This window comes from Enhydra lutris, unplaced genomic scaffold (assembly GCF_002288905.1).
Source record: "Enhydra lutris kenyoni isolate GAN:26980312 unplaced genomic scaffold, ASM228890v2 scaffoldscaffold33, whole genome shotgun sequence".
In the NCBI taxonomy this organism is placed as follows: domain Eukaryota; kingdom Metazoa; phylum Chordata; class Mammalia; order Carnivora; family Mustelidae; genus Enhydra; species Enhydra lutris.
This window is the reverse complement of record NW_019154117.1, coordinates 7,548,769-7,573,867: the sequence shown is the minus strand read 5'-3', so window position 1 is coordinate 7,573,867 and position 25,099 is coordinate 7,548,769. Positions and strand designations below refer to the sequence as shown.

Sequence of the window (25,099 nt, the reverse complement as noted above, 5' to 3'; positions counted from 1 at the left end):
GGACCACTCCCTTGATTTGGACTTTGTGAGCATTTTTTCAGTTAGGATATAGCCTCCCTGTGGAATGCTGGGGTACTTTAAGAAGTGGCAGTAATCCTTCAGAGAAGTCTTACATTTGATTCTTTGGTGACGTCTAGGAGTTTCACTGGTGAGAAATATTTATGGTCTCTATATTAATATCTTCATTTGGGGTGCCTCTGCTTGAGGAGGGTCTAAAATTTGCATGCTACACCTACGCATAGAAGAGATTTTTTAAATTGCCATTTATTGTGGGAAATTTTCCCCACCCAGATATCTGATCAGTGAGAAATTTGCCAGTAGCTTTAGTAAGTGAGCAATACTTTCCTGTCCCTTAACGGAGTGGGGGCAGGTCTTCCTTGGTTGTAGCTCTATGTGTCAATTTCAGTTTCAACTCTTTACTTTCCTTACGCCCAAGGGCCATGTGTAAAAAACCCCAGCCCATAGCTGTTAGGTTCTGTGGTCATGTCTTACAGCCTCTGTTCTGGCCTCAACCTCTGTACTTACCACATCGGTTATGAGGTTCTTCTTTGTTTTTAGCACATAAGAGATCTGTGTCTCCATTTCTTGGTCTCTCTCTCCCTCACTTTATTCCCTGCCAATATGTAAAACAGTTTCATTAGATTTCACCCAGCATGCTCCTGTGTCTGTAGCACACAGAAGTTAGGAAAGCAGTATTTAGTACATGGAATTGGAAAGCATTTGGTTTGGAGACCACCAACGAGTGCAGTAGAGGATATAGGACTTGGAAACAGGAACCAGAGTTGGAACTATGGCTACAACCCTTTCTGAGTAAGTTGGGCTGAGTCATTTAAATCCTTTCTAAGCTTTAGTAGGAAAATAGGGATAACACTACTGGTGATCTTCCTTCGATGGTCTTCCTTTATGCTCTAAATTCCCTCGTGTTTAAATGGTTGCCATTTCCTCCATCCTCCATTCCTACAAAAGCTGGGGAAGACTGCAAGTTTCTCATTCAATGTTTTCCTTTAAAAACAGCTAATGGATAGTGGTTGACTGAATGATCTTACTACTTTTCCTTTCACCAATGAATTCCCACATACCAATGGACTGAGAAAAACTCTGGTTAAAAAAAGGAACCCAAACTGGAAAGAAATGATGAATTCCATTTCCTAAGAAGTTTGCAAGGGGGTCAGAGAGGGGTGGACTTTGCTCCCCCTTCTCACCACACTCTCTCTCCCTGGAGTGCAAGTGAGTGAAACCGTATATTGGTTTAGAGGTTCTGCTTGAGTAAAGGTTTAAGAGCCAATAAATCCGTCAGAGTAGATCTCAGGCTGAGCCAAGGTGAATAGCCTCACAGTAATTTTTCCAGAGCCTCAAGGTACCAGGCAGCAGAAGCAGAGAGGTCACCGATGGCAACTCACCCCCCTGCCAAGGAGCAGAGACATCAGCCCACGGGAATAGGAGAAGCTTTTCCCAGAGAGTTGTGTTTACTGCGTGGTAAAATCCCTTGTCAAACAGCAGAGCACTCAGATTTAAAAAGCAATTAGAGAAAAAAACAGAGGCACATAAAACTCACATGTCCTCTCCGTGACTCTGGGGGTCTGCAGACCCCAGGTGATCATTGCTCTTCAGCATGGAAGGCAGCCTGATGGTTATTGCCTGAGACATTCAGTATACACATCCTTTGTTTCCGCTTTCCACTTACAGAAATGTAAGCTGTAGACAAACACGAGAGCACTAGGTTGTCCAGGGTGGCCCAAGTTTCCTATGTTTTGTACTTCATTTTGAACACTGAAAAATTTAAGAGATTGTAAAAATCTTAGCAGGATACATTATACAATGGAATGTACCATAGGTACTCCATATACTTGTTTGGAAAGGTGCCTCGGAGTATGAACTTGGAAGCCAGGCTGTGTGAGCACCCATGACTGTGTGTAGCTGTGTGACCCTGAGCAAACAGCTTCTCGTCCCTGTGACTCAGTTTGCTCATACATACAACCAGGGTCACAGGAATCCCTGAGCCATAGGGTTGTTGAGAGCGTCCAATGGAGTTCATCTGTAAAGAGCTTGTAACAATGGCGGACTCATTGTCAAGTTCTGAGCTATTATTAGGTTAAGTATAACTGTTTGGGTCTGGGCATTATACTTGGGTTTGAGGTGAGAGCAAACTTTCAGTTTTCATTTTCTACCACTTGGACTGGTTACTGTGTATACAACACTTGCATTAAGAAAAAGCATTATTCAAAAGTGCACAGGATAGGAAGACAATTGTTCTGAAAGTCTGGCTTCTAATGGGGACTTGAAACAATCATGCTTACTGAGGGCCATATACTGAAAGCATTAGGAACTGATTCCTGCGAGCAGTCCCTTACATTTAATCCCCCACACCTGTAGTACATCTTATCCTCAGCAAAATATTTTTATATTCATGAGTTCACTTAATCCAACTAACTGGATTATTTATGAATTCACTTAATCCCTGGGAAGTGAATGTTCCTATGTATTATTCCAAACAGATGGGTGGGAGAGAGTGAGAATGGACTGTTGTTCTAATGTTCCTCTGCTCGTGGCAGAGCTGGACAGGCAACGAAATTGAAGCTGGGAGTGTGAACGGCTCCCTTAAGAGCAGATAGCTCCTGGTTAACAGAAAGAGATGAAAAGCCCAGTTTCCCCAAAGCTCTTTCCACCAAACCATAATCACCCTGTGGATTTACAATTCCATCCTATGCATGAACACTATTAAGTATGTGGTTTGGCAAGAAGGTGGGTTTCTAGTGGGTCAACAGGAAAGAAGGGCCAAAAAGAAAGTTCTCAAAGTTGATAAACCAAGCTTGTAACTGCCTCAGGATAAAGATGACCAATGACAGAACACATCATTGGCTTCTGGTCACAGAACCCTCAAGTGGGATAATGCTGATTAAGGTAAAAGCCTAGAATAAGAAAATAAACTGCTCAAAGTGGTGGAACCAACAGTACAATTAAAAATAGTAGCTATGGGCTGTAGTAGGGGTCATTAAGACAATGAACACATTTGAAGCGATAGGACAAATAGCCTGTTATCTACATGATCTCTGGCAAGTTGCCTTTCTCTCTGGTTTTCTCACTTCTAAAGTGCCTTTAATCCACCTAAGTTGAGCGATAAGGTCATTGCTCTTAAGGAATTTACATTCTGGCAGGCGCAATGAACAGAAAATAAACACATAAAAATATACCAGATAGTGGTAAGTGTTATCCACAGAATTAAAATAGGCTGATGGGAAAGATGATGATTGGGTACCCAGGGGGAGGGTGCCTGGGGAAAGATGCTCTGAGGAGGTGACATTTTAGATGAGAACACAAGGAAGACTAAGCCATGTATGAATGACCAGAACTCATTCTAGGCAGAAGAGCTAGTATAAAGACTCCAGAGAGGGAATGTGCTTGGGGTTGTGAGAAACCAGCTAGAGGATGGATGGTGATTTAGACACAGAGATTTTGGAAGATTTTAAACCAATTTATGATCTGAGAAAAAGCTTACTATCATCGTTATGTGCAAGACTGGACACAAAAATACCAGGTAAGAAGCGAAGCCTATGTCGTAGTCTAGGAGAACTATGATGTCTTTGTGTAAGGCAAGAGTCCTAGAAATGCAAAGAAGTGGACAGATTCAAGGTGTTTGCTGGAGTAGAATCAATACTGTGCAGATAAATGGCTTTTGTGAGTTGAGTGAAAGAGAAGAATCGAGGATAATTGTCAGATTTGTGGCTTGAACAACTGGTTGGATGTTGGCATCATTTTCCAAAATGGGAAGAAAGAGGTATATAAGGGATAGTTAGTGTGTGTGCAGATGGTAGTACCTCAAAAGTTTGGTACTGGTCATGCCAAACATGTGACACTGTTAAGCCGGAAACTAGAGTCGGGTCCGAGGGATATAACATAGTGAATGATAAGTATCTGGGAGTGATGAGCATAAAACTATGGGCTGGATGGCATCCCCTGGAGAGACTTAGTAGAGAAGAGAAGGGGAGAGCTCAGGATCCCGAAGCAGTCTTATATCAGAGGTCAAGTTGAGTACAGGGACCAGAGAAGGAAGTAGCATCTAGGGAAGCTTCAAGAAGCAGGAAACAATCCAGTGTAAGGGCAGGAAATCAAGAGTTGGATTCCATGTAAAGGAAATCATGGATAAGGTCCAGGTATATCCACAACCATTATGTTTCTATAGCACTTAAGGGCTTGGGAAGGAGCCCTTAACAATAAGTTTGCCAAGAGGTCTAGAGAGTTCCATCAAAAGTCGATAGACAGGACTTCTCATACATAGAAAATCTGAAGCACACTCATCGGGAAGATAAATAAACACACAGTCTTAGCAGAGCCACTGCAACAAGGAGATTAATGTACTTCAAGATAAATGTAATAATCTTAATAAGTGGAATGGATCTAAATGCAATAATTACACGTTGTAAGGAAACAAGAGTTACATGTAAGTTGGCATCAGTCCAGAAGACGAGTTTATCCGTAGCTATCACAGAAATATTAGAGTTTTTCACTCCATAGTTGATGTTTGGGTTTTTGGCACAGATTTAACAGTAATTCTTTTTGCTAGAACTACCTTCATTTAGGAAAACTGTGATGCTGATTAGGGGTAGAAAGAGGAGGGCACTGAGGACAGGGGTCAGCAGGAACCAAACTGCTCTCCATTAAAATTCTAAGAATTTAGCAATGGGGACAGAAAAGGAGAAGACAGTGGCTAAGCAATATGACAGGGATGTAGAGTCCACGTGGCAGAAATAGCCGAATGGGTTTTAGGAACCCCCACATCGAACACTGAATTTCAATATAATGCTACACAAAGAAATACCTCATGTGCCTAGAGATAAAAAATCTTTATCCAATTACTGGGCAGTTGGCAAGCCATGTCCAACTACACAGACCTTGCAATCAGCATTTATGTGTCTGACTGTTAAAATCTTAAGAGAAAGCTGAGAATTACTTGACATTTGAAGAAAGCCTCCAACATAAAAGTAAGGGACCTCAAAACAAGAAAGGAAGAGAGGAAACTCAGAAGGAAAGTCTAATTAAGCTGTATTTAAGGACCTCACAGAGGTAAGTTAGCTATTCTCCAAACAAGGTCAGGAGGCTAGTAGGCTGAGATTATTATTAAGATAAGAAAGTGTTCTTAGAAATTTAAATAGGAGAGCTAAAATTACGTTAAAAATGCGGAAAAAATAGAGGAAACCAGAAGGCCAAACCAGGGGGCCCAACATCCAACCAATAGGGTTTGGAAGAGAAAAGTCAAGGGAACTACCACAAGGATATTTTCTGGACCTGAAGGACAGCGGAGCACCCAGCACAATGCACAAGAGAAGATCCACCATCATTTTAAGTTTCAATAATAGAAAAAATACGGGTCACATCTAAATGATTGAGAGTAAAAATGGCTGTGAACACTGTACCCAGGGCTCTCTAGGCAGAATGCAAACTTTCTTTAAAAAATATTTAAGACCTAAAAAGTCTGAGAAGCCTTCTAAAGGATGGCTTCCCCCAAAGCTCTAAGGTAAACCAAGAAAGAAGGAATGCTACCCAGAAAACCAGGAATCCATCCAGGAGAGGGAGAAGGAAATCCCCTGGGTGAGTAGGACCCGTGGGTGGAGGGGTAGACAGCACGCGAGCCAGGCGAAACCAGGTGACAGGATGCACAGCAGAAAGAGCCTTCCGAAATGTTTCCTACTGATTATCTGGTGGATTTGCTAGTGTAGAAAGTTACACCAAGGGCGGTGTTGCTTGAGCTTGGGAGGGGCTGCAGGAGGCACAACTGTCCCGCTTCCAGTCCTGCCTGCCATTTAGGGTCTCACCAGGCTAGTCAGTTACCCTCTGTGCTTCACACTCCCCAGTGAGGAAATGGATCCATAACGTACCTACCTCACCGAGCTCCTGTGAAAATTAAGTCAATTATTATACTTAATGTGCTGAAAACAAAAAAAAACAATGCCTTGAGTATTACGCTATTGGAGGCACTGGAAAGACTTAGCACGTACGGAGAAAACTAGAGGCGTTTTTAAAAAAATGGCCAAATTCTCAGCTCTAGGGAAAATAATAACTGGACAAGAAGGGAAACATGGTAATAGGTTCCTTGGCTCAACAGTGACCATTCCGCTGTCAGAGGATACAGATATTATAATTGTCATGTGACAAATCAGAAGGACGGTAAACAGAGGAGACATATCATCTACCATAATAGAACATGAGCAGAGGTAGCATTCTCTTTAGAATATGGAAATAAATTTTAAAATGAAGGGCTAAATATGTTTACGTGGCTCCTCAAAGAACAGGATATGGTTAACTATGGCCAGTGGTAACAAATAATGAATAAAGTTTTAAAAAAATTTTAAAAGGCAACACAGGAGCATCAGGTGCTTTTATAGTCATTCGAGAGCTCTGACTTCTGACCGGGGCCCCAAGGTTAGGTTCCGTTAGCCCTATACACCGAGTTTGCATGGCTGGGGAACAATCCGAGAGAAAAGCTATCCTCTGTGACCATTTCATTCCACAGTCCCAGGACATGAGTCTCCCTTACCCAGGAAAAACTTTTTTTTTCTATCTGGAAAGGGGCCTGCTGGGGCAACTTAGCCTTAAAAAAAATAATGGGGGAGAACCTTTTTTTTGATCCCCACCACCCAGGACATGGGTTAAGTTTGGCTTGATACTATAGCCATTCCTTTAATAATAATAAATTTTGGTTAGAAATCCTATTTTCTAAAAGTCATGACAAGTATGAGATTTAAAGGCCTATGACTGACATAGGAATAAACATCCCTGTCATGTTCTGAAATTAAATAGATCAAAGGCATTGTGCCAAAGACCAGGCTGCAGAATGACAGAGAAGGCATACAGGTTGTCCACACAAGGATGAAATTTAAGGGCGACCTGATTTTGTATGAGTTCCATCTGATGTTTCAAAGGTAAAGCAAGCTCTGAGTGCCCTCATTGCAGCCCCTAAGTATCTATGCTGGCTGGTACTTTCCAATCTCAGTGACCACCTCTGGGGCTTGCTTCCCTCCCAGGCCAGGCTGCGTCGTGGTACTCAGCCCCCACACCGCCTTTAAGGGCTGAATAAAACTCCCAAGACTAGTCAACAAGGAGGAAGTCCCTTTATTAGGCCTTTTCCTGTCCAGGGGACAGGTGTGTTTGGATTTCAATGAACAAACTGAAATTTCCACAGCTGAGCCAAAGACTGCTGTTCCAGAACCCCAGAGGGAGACCTGGGGGTCTGGTGCTTTGTACTGTATCTTGGCAACACTTCTTGGTGCTGCTGGCCCATAGCAGAGGCCCTGCTTCTTTATGATGGGCCTTGAGGCGATCATACTTCCAGCTGTGTCAAGAAGAAGCCATGTGATAAAGGCTTGGGAACCCCTTACTTGGGTCGCAGAAACACCAAGGCACCCCCTAAAAATGAAATCCCACTCAAAATATGTGAACACACATTTTACAGCAGCCATGGGAGATGACGATTATTTTTAAGAAGCAAAATCCATATGGATAAATTTAAGACCATCTGAGATTCTGAGTAAGTGGCCTTGGATGAATAATACCATGGATTTTGGTGTTTTCAACCATAAGCAGGAGGGCTGAGATTTGGTTTTTAATTCCTTTAAGCATTTCCCCATAAACCTGATTCATTACAGCCATTTTTTGTAGAAAGAATTTTAGTTTACTTTCTTATCTTTTCATTCTTACACTAGTGCTATGGTAAAAAAGAAAAGGAGATCGAGGATGGGAACAAATATTTATGAAGTGGCCATCATGTGGGCAAGTTAGTATTCCAGCACAATGCCCAGCACAGAATCAATTTTAAACATGAAGAGACTGAAGCTTAGTTGAAAATATGTTTCAGATCACAAGGCTAACGAGCAGTGAAGGTGAGATTAGAATGAGGTTCTCCTGAATCTGAAATTGATGCTCTGTTATACCATGTTCCTTCTCATAAATCCCAAGCACAGAGCTTTGTTTTCTCTTCTGCGCTGCTGCTAACAAAGATGTTGCAATCCATCGATTCATGGAAGTCATGTAAGACAGTCCCGTCATTTCCAACTGTGTGAGTGAATGCACTTGTCTCTACTTTATCAATTAAGGTTCCTGCTGCGACATGTTTCTCTCTCTTGCCAAGTATTTAAAAATCTCCATTATGCATTGCTTCTCACCTTGCCCAGTGAAAGTTGGCAGGCACTGTTATTCTCGCTTAATAACTCCAGTTACCCAGGGAATAGCCTGGATTGGAAGCGATGATACCCAAAGCTCACGGATAAGCACTCTGAGTCTCCTGTCTAGACTCAATGAATAATTCAGAGGTCTGTTTGGTGGAAATCCAGTTAGGAGTCTGGCAGATAGGATGGCTTCGGAGCTCTGGCATCTGGGACACGATTCCTGCCTCACTTTCCTCCTAGCTCTCTGACCGCGTCTCTTTAGAGGCAATCGTCTAATTCCCCCATCCTTTAAGAGTTGGTATAACACGGGGTTCTGGTCCCAGCCCTCTCCTTGGTTATTCTCATTGTTCATTCAGCCAAAAATTATGGGAGCTCCCATTACTTGTGCAGGTCAGCTGCCTGTTGGCATTCTGGTCTAGTTCTGGCTCTTTCCCTGTTCTGTATTCTAGGTTCCCTTGCCCTCTAGCATCTGGTTACTTTCAACTTTTGGGTGGAATGGTATAAAACTGGAAGGAGGGAAAGGAAGAAAAACCAGATGCTTTTTCCACTCTCTCTGCCCCACTTCCTATGGAGCTTCAGGTCCTGGACCCCAACCAGTGACCTCGCCTGGCAGCCCCCTCCGTGTGGTTCTAGCTCCTGCCAGACAATGCCCTCCCTCCCTCCCTCCACGGTCCCTCCAGCCCCAGGGGTGACGACAGCCTCCAGGTGTCCGTGATCTGTGGGTTACCTCATTGCTCCCTGCTTGGCTTTCCTATCCCCTTCTGTACTAAATCCCATCTGTTTGCAAGAGGTAGAGGACTGTGTTCCTGGCTTTATCTTCTGGAACAAACCTGACATGTTGGCAGGAAAGGCATTTGTCATAAAAGATACTGGAGAGATCAAAGAATTTCTGAAAGGACAAAAGGAGGAGAGGTTCTGAGAGTACAAGGGAAAGAGCAGTGCTCAGAAACATCCCAGGGGAACTGCTCAATGAAGTCATGCTCTAGGCATGGCGGGGGCGGGGCAGGGACGGTGGAGGGGAGGGAGGCACCACGTGTGCCACCAACGCTGGATGCTGAAAACTCCCACTCACGTTGTTGTCTCTACTACTGTCTGTTCCCAGAATCCAGTCCGGGCATTTCCTCCTTCATGACACAGGCTTCCCATTTAAGGGAGTGGATTGGATGTGTCTAATTAGCACAGTACAGGTCATGTCCCCACTGGTGGCTGCAAGTGTACATGACCTTTTCAGTTCCTATCATGAGCGATGGGCGCTTTATAGGCAGCAGGATCATTCATATATAAGATAAGGATTTGGATGCTCAGTGAACATTTCAATTTAGATATCCATTTAGGCAATGATTCCAATGTAAGTGGTTTATTTGGGAAAAGGTGCGGGGGGGGGGGGGGCCCTGAAATCACTGGTAAGGAAGTGGGGCAAGTAGATAAGGCAAATCAGCCATTGTAGGGTAAATTATCAATTGAGTTATTGTCATGGGGTAACTAGAACTCATTCCTCAGAGGGCAGAGGATGCGGAGCCATGGGGGGGGGGGACTTAGTTTCCCCGCACTCTACGGCTCCCTCCCTCCGGTATGGCCTGAGTGGCCCGTGCTAGCCAGAGAAGACCAGCAGGCAGGTAAGTGCAAGGTTTGGCTGTTGAAAGTTGGACAAGCAGGAGATGGACAGGTAAGGGAGAGGGGATAAGGCAGGGTGCAAGCTGCACCTGCTCTAGGGCATAGGGCCAGTAGCAAAGGTCCACTAGGAACTGCGAAGCCATGAACGTGCACTAGTGAACTAGAGAGAAGTGTTCCTGGCCTCCCTAAGCAGGTGATCTTGAGACACGGGAACAGGCACGTGGGGTGAGAGCAGGAATAGGGCAGCCCAGTGAGCCAGGCCTCAACTACCTGCCTCTGCGACCCAGGAGGATGGGGACAGCCCCCCTACTCATTTTTTAATCCCCACTGCTTAGGATGGTCACTATTCAATGTATGTTTTCTGATCCAATAGTGAACTGTTGGGCACAGCTTTGGGATGTTATGTTCATGTCTATTTCCTCATTATAACCCAAGGCAGGTGTGTCCCCATTTTGCAGGAAAGAAAGTTTAGGCACTCATAATGACTCCTGTCTCAGCCTTGAAGGATTTTCTCCTAAAGGTTCACCTACCCAGGGTACCCCATTACCAAGCCTGGGCTCTCCCTCTGGCAACTCTTCCTTGTATCTTCTCCTGAGCAGCATTCAGAAGGAGTCGGAACAAAGTCTGTTTAGTGCTATATGCCCAGCACCGAGGCTGCTGCTGACACGTTCCAAATGTGTAAACCTCATTTACACTGATTATTTTCTGCATGGCTTGACTCAGTGACTAAGGCTTAGAGCTGTGCAGTGACCAGACAGGTCCCAAATCTAAAAGCTGGTAATATTGAGGCTTGAACTGCGGTCTGACCCCCTAGTATCTCTCGTGCTTTGCTGAGCCTTACACAACTTACCTGTCTGTGGCAACTAGAAGATTTAAGTTGGCTGGAAGACTGCTATTTTAAGGTCCAAATCATTGGGCAGGAAATGTTTAAGAGCTTGCCATAAGCATCACCATGGGGCATGACCGAGCCCAACAGGAGACTTGAAGCAAGGAGAATGTTCTTAGAGGACTATGCCCCATTCTCAAAGCCTGGGCTGAACGGGAAAACCTTTCCCATTCCCTGTGGATGGACACTGTAAGTTTTGGAACTTAATCTCCAGGTAGAAGTAAAATTGTTCACTCCAGCACCAATAACCAATTTACCTTATTATCTTACTAAACCAAGATAATTTTAGAATGTTAGAAATTAAGTATTTGAAGGGACATGAAAGATATATCCAGAACCTTAAGACACGGTGGGAGAGTCCTGTCAAACTTCCAGCTGCCAGTCATACATAGAGCCACATTCAAAACGAAGAGGAAGGGGGACACATCTTCCGTCTTAGCTGTCACGTTCTTATTCTCCCGTTTTTGCAACATCATTAAGGGTTATCCATCCGTCGGGTGTGCAGTCTCCCTGTTTCCTCAATTCTAAAATGGCCCAGAAACAGCATAGAACTAATAACTAGTAGCAGGGGGAGGGAGCGGGAGGTGAGAGTTGGAACGGACAAGAAATGCTATGGGAGAGGTTTTCAGATATTACGATGTACACATCCTGATTTTAGAGTGCTAAGGTGTGGCCCCCGAGAAAGTCCTAGAGTTGAACATGCCAATTAGATACGAAATCTTTAAGTGATACTAATGAAAAGCCTATATATATTGTGTCCCAATGAGATTATCAGGCGTAAATATAAACGGGAACAACAACAAGAGGCTTCACGTAAATTACAACTTAGAGTAGGTAAATACATGTTTACATTCCTTAGAAGCTTGGGAAGTATTTGGTTTCTGAAAAACTACTAAATTGAAAAACTGTCACCAACAAAGATTACATGTATAATCAGGTGCTTTGCTCTGATAATGTGCACTTCCTTGGTAAACACTGAACTAGGATCTAATTTCTACTTTAACTCTTTTTCTTCTGGAAAAAAACAATATGCCTGTGCCCCACAGCTTTTAAATGGACATCCAAACAACTAACCAGATTAATAGTTAATCAGTCATTCCTTTGGCTGGATCACTCATTCAGAAGATCCGAGGTGAACACTGTGTTGTATTTTACCCGGTTCTCACCAGCTCATAGGTTCCAGCAGTCCTGCCTCAGTTTACCAACAGGGTTCAGATGGCAAACAGAAGCAAAACTCCCTTGTCAAAGATAGCCCAACAAGAATCAAGTGCAGGACAAATTGAGAGAGGGTATGAAAGAGGGCGGCTGGGTGGCTCAGTGGGTTAAAGCCTCTGCCTTCGGCTCAGGTCATGATCCCAGGGTCCTGGGATCGAGCCCTGCATCGGGTTCTCTGCTCAACAGGGAGCCTGCTTCCCCTTCTCTCTCTGCCTGCTTCTCTGCCTACTTGTGATCTCTGTCTGTCAAATAAATAAATAAAATCTTAAAAAAAAAAAGAGGGTATAAAAGAGAAAATATGTGGCTGATACTGTTGTCCCATCTTCTGAGCCCTAATCAGTCTCAAAGCCAGATGCAACCTCAGAATCCATCTTAATGCATTTCTCCAAAAAGCCACTCCAGACAATAGGAAACAGAACGTAAGATAGAGTTCTTTGCCTCCATCGCCGAGGACTGAATATTTCAAGCCACCGATACCTCCCATGTATATTGGATCTGGTCCTGGTTACACTGATCTATTCCCCATCCGTGAGTGTGCCAAACAACTAAGGCATTTGTGCCTTTCTTATGTTCCTTCTACCTGGAGATATCTTTTATCTGCTCTTCTACCGGTGGAAACCTTTTTTAAAAGAGTTCATTTATTTACATGTGAGTGAGCATGTACAAGCCAGGGGAGCAGCAGATGGAGAAGCAGGCTTACCACTGAGCAGAGAGCCTGGCACGGGGCTGAATCCCAGGACCCTGGGATCATGACCTGAGCCGAGGCAGATGCCCAACCAACTGAGTCACCCAGGCGCCCTGGAAACCTTATTTATTCTTTGTGGTTCTATCCAGTAATTGCCACTTCAGTTTGTAATTCTTTATTTCATGAGTTCCAGCTGGAGGGGCCTGGGAAATCTAAAAAAATCTAGCAAGTAATGATAATCATTACCAGCATTACATTGAACATTTAAATATTAAAAAAAAAAAAAAAAATTCAGCCCAAACACAAAGCTCAAGAGGGAAAGGATGAGATTTATGAACTAGAATGCCTTTCCCCATCTCTTTTTCAAAGCTGTAGCTTCTACTACAAAGTGAGTCAATATATAAAATTGCAGTGTATTCCTGAGTTTCTACTGTAAAATGTTTACCAAGGATAGAAATGGAATTGTAACACTGTTTTGCCCCGAGCCACAGGAACCTCTATCAAGGCAAACTTCTTCACAAAAATTTCAGGAGTTAGCAAATGACCTAGGTTAATCGATCCCAAGGCTCGGCTGATTCCCAGGATCCGAAGGGGAATCCCTACAGAGTCTATATTCCTTCGGCTCCTATTGGCCTGCATCTTTGGGAAGCAGAAGTGAGCCCCAAGAATGAGCTGTATGAAAGCTGTCAAAGTGAAGAGCCACCAGACAGACTGTCTGAGCTCGGGATTACCAGCAAATATTCCTTATAAGGATTATCAGGAACAGAAATATTTGGAGACACAATATTTGAATTCCATTGAAGCAGGGACAATAATGGCAGTCAGTTGACTCATTTTGCTCTTTTGGCACTGCCGTTACGGGAGGAAAGGACTGCTCAAAATTTCAACAAATTTCTGAGAATCAAAATATTGTCTTAAATGTCCCACGGTTGTCTTCATCCTGAACGAGAAGGTATTTGGGGAGAGAATTTTGTTCAAATTCAATTTGATTTATCCAGCCATGAATAGTCAATTGGCAAAGGAGCTTGGCTTTTGAGACTTCCGCTACAGTGACCTCATCTTCTGAAATAAGGCAAGAACTTGGGTATGTTCAAAGAAGTACAAACTTCCAGCAATAATATCTCTACAAATGAGAATCCCTGCACGTCTAATTTACAACTGGTTTGGGGTGACCAATTCATACCATAAAGAAAGACTCAAATCTAGTAGACTGCCTTAATTGGGTATTTTCTGACAGTTCTCTAAGTGCTACTGTATGGGTAATCTGTACATCTTTGGTATTTTTCTGTTACTATGTTCTATTTATGCATGCTCCAGTGGGAACCAAGGGACACTGTGGGTACAAATGAATGAACGGACTCAAACCTTAATAAGTAAATAATAGGAGGAAAGCACTGGACTTCTGAGGACCATATTGAGCTCACCATGGCCTGGTATATCCTGTGGCTGGCAGGAAATAAGGACACCTATATGCATTAAGAGGAACATCTAACATTCCTTTGAAAAACATTCATTTTCATGAATCTCCTTTCTGTGCTCTTAGTTTGCATTTGAGAAGTAAGCTTAGAGACAAAAATACAAACTCAGAGTCCAACCCAACAAAGGTAGACAGACTCCCACCATCTCTGTAAGGAGTCCATTTGCTTTGCAGTTAAGACAAATCTGACAGTTGACATGGAAATTAATTTAAAAACCATGGCTGCGCTAGACATGGGGAACACAATGCTAACATCTGCTGGGTTTCCCAGGTAAGAATTTATAGCTTTTACAAAGCATTCTTTTGGTGTTAAGGTGCAGTACTCACATTCCACTGGACAATGGAGACCACCTGCCTAACTTCCATGTTTTCTCTGCAGCTGGGGGTGCTGATGACATCGAAAAGGAGAGAAATTCTTGGAGCAGGTTGTCTTTTCTGAAAATGGCCCCATCGGTATTCCAGTTCCATGCACTCTTGCCAACCAAGAGAGGTAGAGTCTCATTTTCCATTTCTTGGCCTGGGTGATGCTTTGTGACCACCCTAAGAGAATGTGGAGAGAAGATGTTGTGGGACTTCTAAGGTTAGGGCATAAAAGTTGATAGAGCTTGAACCTGGCTCTCTTCTGGGACACTCACCTTTGGGAGACAAGCCGACCACCTGGAGGGGCCACAGGGAGATGCTGCAGCCACAGTCCCACGGCAGCCCCGGCCCACACCCAGCATCCACTGTCTTCTACTTCTTCAGTCCACCGGAAGCCCTGTAGACTGGCTTCAGTAGAAGGGACACAATGTTCGCCCCCCATGCTCCACCCAAACTGCAAACCTGTGAGTGAAATAAACACAATCACCAGCTTAAGCTAGTGTGGGGGTGGTTTTCTTCCTACAGCAACTGGGATATTTATCTTCTGCCAGTAGTTTAAGTCGCTTCTCACCAGGAAAACAACTGAACAGTCCTTGAGCAATGATTCACATATCGTGGCTACAGGACTCTCTCCTAACAACTGGCTCGCATCCCCTCGGCATTTGGTCACTCTTGGGTCCAGATCATGTGAAAGCGATGCTTGTTCCACTTGGACACTGTAAATTCTTTCTTTAAAACTTAAAAAATGCATACTAATGAAAATTGCATTTTACAGATTTTCAGTAAAAAGGAAAGAGCAATGTCCTATTTCTTTCTGAGGTTATCGTACCACACCCAGTGTGCATTTTCAGACTCTTCTCCACACACACCTCTGAGTACATCTTAGACTTCCCCTGTAGGTCATGAGTTTCTTTTTATGTTGTTACAGCAAGCCCAACGATGCTAATTAGGATCAAGATAGGACTATAATGATGGTTGCCGGTTTCTATGTGCCAGGCAATGAGGAACACGGGTAGCTTGAAACTGGTTATGGTGGAAGTATTGACACTCTGAATTTTCATATTTACACTGGCAAAAATGAAAAATCAGAGCTTCTGTTTGGGGGAAAACCAGTTCTTAAATTTACCATCAGGGCTCATATTTCTCTTTGCTTAGGAGTACCTCGCCAGCACCTAGGACAGTGTCCAGCATGTGGCCGGCTCTCAGTAAATGTTTGCTGGTTGAATGAACGAGTGCTCTAATCACAGGCTCAGACCATATCCCAGTTGATGTGCTTCTAAAACGAATGTGACCCACCAGTTTCACAAACGAGCATGCTTCTGAAAGACTACTTCTAATTATTCTTTGTTTTTAGGCATTTCCTTATGTGGATAATTACTCTCTCTGTGGGTGACCAGAGCCAGGGACACAGCTGAAGTGTGCAATTCACAGGGAAGCACAGTTCCCCAACAGTCAACTTATTATGGCGAAAATTAATTGTAAACTTCAGCAACCAAAAAGTACCATCCTTCTCCTCTCTGTTACCAGCTTCTGTCATACTCAGATTTTTTTTTTTCAGCAGTGACCTAGTCAAGAAAAAAAAAAGAGATGTGCACATGGACTGTGGGTATGTGTGCGTGTGCGTGTGCGTGTGCGTGTGGCATAGGTAGATCTTTTGGGAGAAATCTACATATATAATAAATATCTTCCTTAAATAGAAATGGTGGGAGGGCTGGTGGGAGATGGGGAAGAAAGTGTGAACAATGAAGTATAAAAAGGAGAGCAATCCAGGCCTTATCTGTCGGAGGATGGAGATCAGATCTGCAACATGGTTGCCTCCAAAATTAACTACTCAGATACATAGAAGCAACACACGCACTTTAGGCCTAAAAGACCCAAGGCAGTGTGGTAATGATCACCCCAAAGAGCAAGACTGCGGACATTACTTAACCATCATAACCTGCTCCAGGTTTCGGATCACGGACAATAAGTATGATTTGTAGAATGATAAATGTCTACATGGCACTTCCCCAAACTCCATCTCTGTTTAAAAGGCAAATGCTTTCCAAAGCAGATTTATCTTTTCAATTAACCTTCTTGTGGGTTCCAAGAAAATCTTTGGGGGCAGGCTGGATATGAAGATATGAAGGATAGTGGTATTGGTATTGATTTGCTCACCAATCAAAGGCTGATCCCTTCCAATGTTGGGCTAACAAATGGGTATCTAGTTGAATTCTTTCTTCTTTCCTTTTTTTTTTTTTTTGTCTGAGATTCCAGGAAATGATAGGAATCTTAGTTCTGTTCTTATGAAAAAAAAACTCATTAAGGTATTAGAAATACTGGTGTGGCTTTGGTGGAAGTCATACATTGCCTCTGGAAAACAGATATTCTCTGATTCCTTGCTTTTGAGACATATCAATAATTTCCACCACTAAAAATGCAGCCGTCATTCTGGTAGAATTTCCAAAAGCCAAGGCTCTGGAGAAATCCATGGAAGTCAGGAAAAGCTTTGTGTTCCCCCTGTAGAAATAAAAAAGGATGAATCTAAGGAAATGTCTAAGAAAATGTCTAGCATTACAAAGCCTTTTCATATTAGCAAAATAACTTGCCAAGAAATCTTAAATAAAAGAGTAGAAAAATCAAAGCAGGGCACAATGTGGAAGTTCAATGATGAGTCAGTATTAGAAAACCTATTAGCATAATTCACTAAATTAGGAGTCAAAAGAGAAAATCAACTTTCTCCTCCTCCTCATTCTGGCCCCCTCTCCCATCCCTTCCCAAATAGTTCATCCCGGAAGCTATTAGCTGGATCCCAAAGGAAGTGGGAATGTGTTGGAACTTGGGTGGCATGAACATGCCATGCGTGGGGAGAGGACGGTGGAGGTGGACCAAGGACTGGTTTTACCCGAGGGTTCGGTCACACAGGTAACGATCTTCCAGATAGTCAGAGGGTGGGTTTTTTACTCTTAGGAAGGGAGTTATAAACATGGAAAGGGAAAACACTAGAACAACCTGCAGCTGACCTGGAGTGGAGTGTCACTGTAGACTCAGGGTTTTCTACAGATGGATGGGTGTGCGGACAAATACGAAAATCACTGGACCCTAATTGCACACAAAAGCATACACACTTTTCTCTAGCTCAGTCCACTAAAGGGCTCGGAAGCACTGATACCCAAGAGTATCAACATGCCAGGACGACGCGGGACTCTGGCCGAAGTAGAGAATCAACAGGCACGTCGGTACTAGGCCCATTTTATTCTCTGATAGTCAGACAAAGCTTGGGATGCTGTGTGTGGTTAGGAGAGGCACACTTAAAGCACAGATTCCTGGGGCAGTCCGGAGGGCGCCATCATGAACAGCTAAAGGAGAGGAGGAGATTTAATCTACTGAAGGAATGAAGGGAGATACAAAAGTGCTCTTCCGAGTTCCACCTGGTTGTCATGAGAGAGAGATCAGGTTCCGTATCTCAGGGTTCCCAAAAACAGAATGAGGACTGATGCACAGAGATTTCCCAGAGCGCATCTAGGGACAAGAAAAACTGTTCCAACAGTTAGACTCACTCCACAGAGGAGGAAGACGCGAAGCACAAAGGAGGCTCTAGGTCTTCCCTCCGAGGCGTCCAAGGACTCACCACGGCTGTCACAATGCAAATTCCAGCCATGGTAAAGAACTGCACTAAACGGACCCTGTAGGCCTTGCAACTCAACGCAAGGTCCACAGACCAGCGGCACTGACATCACCCGGAAGCTAGATAAAAATACAGACTGTTGCTCCCACCCCCTCAGCTTAAGGGATTAGAACTGGCACCTTCAGAAAATCCCTGTGTGAGTCACATGCAGAGAGTGGGAAGCAAACCTTGAAGATGTCTTCTCCCTCTCCAGCTTCTCCATCCACTTGGGTTTGCACCGTCTCCTTTTGCCAGTCCTCTTTCACCTTGCGTGACCTACTAAATATCCTTTTAATAATTCGTTACTGATGGCAGAAGACCTGAGAGTGATTTGGGATAGAACGGCTATAATGAGCTTCCAAATTAACATCATCGGATAAATGATTATGCCCTTGGCCCTTGAACAACACAGAGGTGGAGGGCACCAATTCTCAACAGTCAAAAATTCACGTACAACTTCCGACTCCCCCAAACTTCACCGATAGCCTGTTGACTGGAATCCTGACTGATCACAGAGTTAAAACATATTTTATATATGTATTATATTAAGAGCAAATACATTTACAGTGGTGTCCTGTTTAAAAAAAGAACTGCATATAAGTGGGCTAGCGCAGTTCAAACCTGTGTTGTTCAAAGGTCAACTGTATTATTGGTGAGAATTTGGGGGTGGGAAATAGTCCCACTGGAGGTCAGTGATCAATGGGTGTGAATGCATTCATGTATACTCTCCTCGGACCCAATGAATGAGAAATATCAAAAGTTCTTACCTTCCTCTAGGATTCTCATTCATTAGGTCTACACTCTAGGGAGCAATTTTAGGCTACTACCCACTCTCTAGGACTATGTGCAGAAGGGAAAACGGCATCCTGCCTTCCCAGCAGCATATGTACACACATTAGTCCTATCTTCCAGGGTGGTCTTATTCTTGTAGAGACATAAACTTCCAGCTGGTAACAGCGGATAGCCCAAAACTTCAAACAAAGAGTGGAGACCTAACCAGCCCTCCCATATAAGATGAGGACCAGGGCATTTAATGACTACCAGATGTTAAGTGGCAGGACATCAGGCCACACCTCTCAGGCAGCTTCATCATCGTCCAGTCCCCAACTTCTAATGCCTTAGGCTGGGGAATGACTGGCTGCCTTCCAGGGCTCCTCCCCAACACCACACTTTTCCTTGCTTTCCTGGTACCTCAACCCAGAATATCCTCAAGATGTGTCCTTACCTGGATGACCTCTGCTCCACCTTTAAGACTCAGCTCAGATGCATCCACTCCTCCAGGCAGCATTCCTGCACCCCAGACTGGATGACATGCTGCCCCACTGGTCCCCACAGCATCCTGCATCACCGGAGACCACTGCTGTCCAATAGAAATAGAACCGGAGTCACATAAATTTACATTTTCTAGTAGTGCAGTTTTTAAAAAAGGGAACAGGTGAATATATATTTTTTGGGGGGTAAGGAAAGTAAGGAAGAAGTTGAATGGTAACTATTTCTAGGTGGCATGACACTTTACACAGAAAACCTTAAAGATGCCACTAAGAAACTATTAAAATAACTATAAAGTTGCAGGATACAAATGCCTAGAAATCAGTTGCATTTCTGTACATTAATAAGGAAGTAGCAGAGAGTGAAATTAAGAAAAAAATCCCATTTACAATTACAACACCAAGATAGAATACCTAGTAATAAATTTAACCAAGGAGATGAAAGACCTATACTCTGAAATTTATAAAACACTGATGAAAAAATGTAGGAAGACACAAACAAGTCGTTATTCCATGCTCATGGATGGGAAGAACCAATATTCCCTTCTGCACATAGTCCTAGAGAGCAGATAGCAGCTTAAAATTGCTCACTACCATACAGACCTAATGAATGAGAATCCTAGAGGAAGGTGAGAGCTTTTGATATGTTCTCATTCATTGAGTCCAAGGAGAATATGTATGATGGCATTCACACGTTTAGCTATTAGGGACCTCCAATGGGTTTGGGTAGTCCATACTACCCAAAATAATTTACAGATTCAGTGCAATCCCTAACAAAATACCAATAGCATTTTTCACACAACTAGAATAATAAGATTTGTATGGAACAACAGAAGACCCCAAATAGCCAAACCAATCTTAACAAACCTAGAGGTACCACAATCCCAGGTTTCAAGATACACTACAAAGCTCTAGTATCAATACAGTATGGTACTGGCACAAAAACAGACACATAGACACATAGATCAATGGAACAGAATAAAGAGCCCAGAAATAGACCCACCATTATAGGGTCAATTAATCTACAACAAAGGAGGCAAGAACAGACAATGAGGAAAAGACAGTCTCTTCAATAAATGGTGCTGGGGAAACTGGACAGCTACATGCAAAAAATGAAACTAGATCACTTTCTTATACACCCACACAAAAAAACCCACAAACCTGAAAATGTATTAAAGACCTAAATGTGAGACTTGAGACCATAAACCTCCTAGAAGAAAACAAAGGCGGTCATCTTTTAGACACTGGCCTTAGCAACATTTTTCTAGATATGTCTCCTCAGGCGAGAGAAAGAAAAACAAAAATGAACTATTGGGACTGCACCAAAATAAAAAGCTTTTGTAGAGTAAGAGAAACCATTAACAAAACAGAAAGACTAACTACTCAAAGGGTGAAGTTATTTGCAAATGATATATCTGGTAAGGGTTAATATCCAAAATAGAAGAAGAATTTATATAACTCAGCACCAAAAAAAGTAAATAATCTAATTAAAAATGGACAGAAGATATGAAGAGACATAGTTCCATAGAGGACATACAGATGATCACCAGACGCGTGAAAAGATACGCAATATCACTCATCATCAGGGAAATGCAAATCAAAACCACAAGGTATCACCTTCTATCTGTCAGAATGGCTAGAATTAAAAATGGCAGGAAACACCAGGTGCTGGGGAGGACAGGTAGAAAAAGGAACACTTGTGCCCTGTGGTTGGGGATGTAAACTGGTGCAGCCACTGGGGAAAACAATATGCAGATTCCTCCAAAAATTAAAATAAAAACACCATATGATGCCATAATTCCACTCCTGGGTATTTACCCAGAAAAAAAGAAAACACTGAATTGAAAGGATGTGAGTAATTGAAAGGATGTAAGAAAAAAAACACTGAATTGAAAGGATGTAAGTTTACTGCAGCATTATTTACAATAGCCAAGAGAAGGAAGTAATCCAAGTGTCCGCTGATAGATTAACGCTAAGGAAAATGTAGCGTGTGTGTGTGTGTGTAGCAATAATATGGATGGTCCAAGAGGGTATTATCCTAAGTGAAATAAGCCAAAGAGAGAGAAATACCATGATTTCAGTTGTATGTGGGATCCACAAAAAAGGGAACAAAGAACAGAAACAGACCCATAAATAGAACAAACTGATGGTTTCCAGAGGGCAGGGTGGTAGGGGGATGGGCAAAAATGGGTGCAGGGGAGTGGGAGATTCAGGCTTCTGGTTACGGAGTGAATATGTCACAGGGATAAAAGGTGCAGCACAGGGAACAGAGTCAGTGGTATTGTGAGCGTGTCCTACAGGGACGGACAGAAGATGCACGTGGGGTGAGCACAGCATAACACACGGACTTGCTGAATCACTATGTTGTGTACCTGAAACTAATGCAACATCGTGTGTCAACTACATCTCAATTAAAAAAAAAATTATGTTGTATTTAACCCAGTATACCCAGAACGTCATCATTTCAACAGGTAATCAATACCATGCTGGCTATTACTAGATATTTTACATTTTCTTAAATATCCACTGTGTATTTTACATAGAGAACACATCTCAACGCAGTCGCAGCAGCTCCACGTGGCTAGCGGTGACTAGCTGGTCGGTCCTGCCAGCCCAGCCTTCAACTAGAAGAATGTGGGGCACTTGGGTGGCTCAGGTCATCTCAGGGCTGTGAGGTCGAGCCCCTCATGGGGTTCAGCACTGGGTGTGGAGCCTGCTTAAGATTTTAAGATTCTCTCTCCCTATGTCCCCTTGCACGCATGCTCTATCTCCAAAAAAAATCAACAAATAAAAACCTGACATCATCTACTCACAGGTTTGTCTTCCCTGCTAGAAGGCAGGCTACCCAAGGGCAAGATCAACATGTCAGACTCCTCCGTGTCCCCTCAGTGCGTGGCAGGTACTGAGCGCTGAGTGAATGCTCGCTCACCTCACGTGACCTGAGGGTATTGTGAGAGAAGGTGGAATTCCAGCAGCTGCTCAGACAAAGAGCCACTTACCTGTACTTCTAATAACTGTGATAGTAATAATAGCTAATATCTTGGTCTTGGACCACGTGCCGTGCTCTTCCAGGCGTTCCCTCACTCGGTCCCCACAACAACGCCGCGTGTGATGTACCATTATTGCTTCCACTTTCTGCGTAAAGAAACTTGCCCCCAATCATACAGCTGCTAAGTGGACGAATGAGGACTTATGGAAATTGTTCTAGAAAAACAAAAGGACAACGTCCCTACACACACACACACACACTAAATATGAAATTGAAAAGAAACTGTATTTGCGGATGTGCTAAGCCTGCCCCGGTAGGTTAGCCTTCTCCGGACTCTCCTCTACCAGCCCCCACAGCATCTTTTCCGGGGCTCAGTCACCTGCTGACTGTGGCCTGAGCCAGGGCGGACCTTTCTCCAAAGGCTTTGCACCAGCCCTTCCCGTCTTGAAATTGAATATCTTCCACATTTGTCTTCGGAGTTGGTGCATTCTGCCTGTTTAGTCAAACTGGCAGAGCTTTTCAGCAAGGACTTTAGTGAACAGAGTTACCTCTTTCAGTGCCTCATCTTCTCCTGGGATACGGAGGGACAGAGGGACATAAACTGCTTCCTTTCCCCTGCTGGCCCCAGAGAGTCCCGTAGCCACGCTGCCATAGCCTGTGGCGAGGGAAGGAATTCTCGCTGCTTTGTTGTGTTTAAGGCAACTAGGCTGAACTTACTTAAGAAAATGCAGGGGTGCCTGGGTGGCTCAGTTGGTCAAGGATCTGCCTTCAGCTCAGATCATGATCTCAGGGTCCTGGGATCCAGCCCCACATCAGGCTCTCTGCTCAGCACAGGGAGCCTGTTTCTTCCTCTGCCCCTCCTACCTCATGCTCTCTCTCACTCTCAAGTAAATAAATAAAATCTTCTAAAAAAAAAGATGCAGATTTCAAATTTGGAGCGGTGGGGGGGACGGATGGGTGGTGATGTGTACAAAAATTCCATTATCTCTAAGCCACAGGAACCAGAACCACATCTGGCAAAGGAAATAAAGCCGGAGAGGTAAGGAAAGACTAGATTAGGAGAAGCCTCGGAAACAGGCAGCGTCATTTGGACTTCACGTGGTGGGAAATGAAGATCCCTGGAGGGTTTCTGAGCCTGGGAGCGATGTGATGAAAACAGTGATTAAGGAAGATGAAATGCGAGCAGGACAAATGCAGGGGAAGGGCTGCCATCTGAGAGGAGGCAGGCGTCCAGCCCGGGAGGTGCCGGGAGCAAGACGGAAAGCCAGCCTATTCCGGAAGGAATCCACGGTCCCGCAGAAATTAACATCTGCCCACCCCGAAGTCACTTTACTACCAGCTCACTGCCATTTTTTTTTTCTTTCCTTTTATGACCTTACTATATTTGGGAAGGCAAAAATAAACCGGAGAGGAGCTGAACAGTTTCATTAAAATGATAATAAAATTTCATCTCTGTGAACAGAATGGTTTAACTGTGTGTGTTCCCCGCTGAGCAAACGAGCTTCGCTGTGAGCACGGGGAACAGTCTGTGGAGGCAGAAATGACGCCCAGAAAAACGTCTATTAAGTCCTTACAGAATAAACGAGCATGATGAAAACAGAATTTTTTAGAGCAGCCTCATGTGGAAGGAGCCCATAGGACAGGACAGACATGGCCATCCCCACAGTGGCCACCCCAGCTGCAGAGTGTCCAGAGGTCACTGAGAGCCCCCAGTCCATGTCAGCTCCCACAGTGGCAGAGGGACAGACCGACTCTTAGGTGGCCAGCCCTGCTTGCCAGAGCCCTCACCCCTCAACTGCCACGTTCTTTGGTTCTGGCTACAAGTTTAAATGGCCCCGAGCCTCCAAAATTATTTTCATTCAAGTTTAGATCTGGAAAGAGCCTTGGAGAGCATCTAAACCCATAGTTTAAGAATATTTTCAACCTGCACACCTTTTTTTTTTTCCTTTGGCGAAGTAAATGTAATGGAAATACAGTGGAGAAATACTACCATGGAATCCTTTGGAAGGAACTGCGAGGAGAAGCCCAGGATTCCATCTCCTCCTTCTGTCCCCTTCCCTGCTCTACCCCCCCACCCCCAACTTCCACACTTTGTGGCCGACCCTGAAGTCTTTCCCAGGACCCCGAGGGCTGATGAGAAAGCAGTCTGCAAAATACTGGAGTCTAGTATTTTTGTTTTGTTTTGGTATCTTGTGACAGATGAAAAATGAAAGCCCAGAAACTCAAAAGAGGACTTTCATTTCCAGCTACAGGACAGGCGAAATGACCTAAGAGCCTCCTTCCTTAGCTAGAATGCTAACTAAAGGGAACTATACACGTCTGTGCTTAACATGACCTCACGAAGACTCACAAAGAATGCCTCAATTTGAAACTGGGTATAACCTATGACCCAGGGATTGCATGTGTCCCAGAACGGTGTTTACCCAAAGCCTCACAGAGATGGCTCAGAGGATCCCTTCAGTACGCTGTAACCAATACATTTTCTTTCAGGCCACACGAAACTGGATCGTAACTGAATAGAAAATATGGGCACTATTTTGGGAACCTTTTCTTCCACATATATGTGTACACACACACACACACAGACACACACACACACACACAGTGTAACCCATGGGCTGGGCGACCATGAAAGGTGTATCTTTAACGGTGGGTATAGACAAAACAGTCTGAAAAAACGCCGTCTAAGAGAAACGTTGGCACGTTAGTATAGGAAATATATAAGAACATTCACTGAAGCCTTGTTTATCGTAGTACAAAATAAGAAGCAACCTAATTGTTCACCAACAAGAGGATCGAC

The 25,099-nt window shown here is 43.8% G+C and overlaps 2 long non-coding RNA genes across 3 annotated transcripts; both read right to left on the bottom strand.

The window, feature by feature from the left end:
* Positions 1-588: 588 nt before the first annotated feature.
* LOC111153648 lies at positions 589-15,937 on the bottom strand. The gene is made up of 5 exons (XR_002641020.1): positions 14,968-15,937; positions 14,672-14,858; positions 14,364-14,576; positions 1,556-1,695; positions 589-613 (listed from the first exon to the last, which is right to left on the bottom strand). It is a non-coding gene; the product is annotated as an uncharacterized LOC111153648 (long non-coding RNA).
* Positions 15,938-16,659: 722 nt separating this feature from the next.
* Positions 16,660-22,556, bottom strand: LOC111153649. Of its 2 annotated transcripts, none has more exons than XR_002641022.1 (4): positions 22,124-22,556; positions 19,268-19,402; positions 18,231-18,362; positions 16,660-16,895 (listed from the first exon to the last, which is right to left on the bottom strand). It is a non-coding gene; the product is annotated as an uncharacterized LOC111153649 (long non-coding RNA). The 2 variants fall into 2 exon arrangements; XR_002641021.1 differs by having other exon boundaries at positions 19,268-19,399.
* Between the last annotated feature and the right edge of the window lie 2,543 nt (positions 22,557-25,099).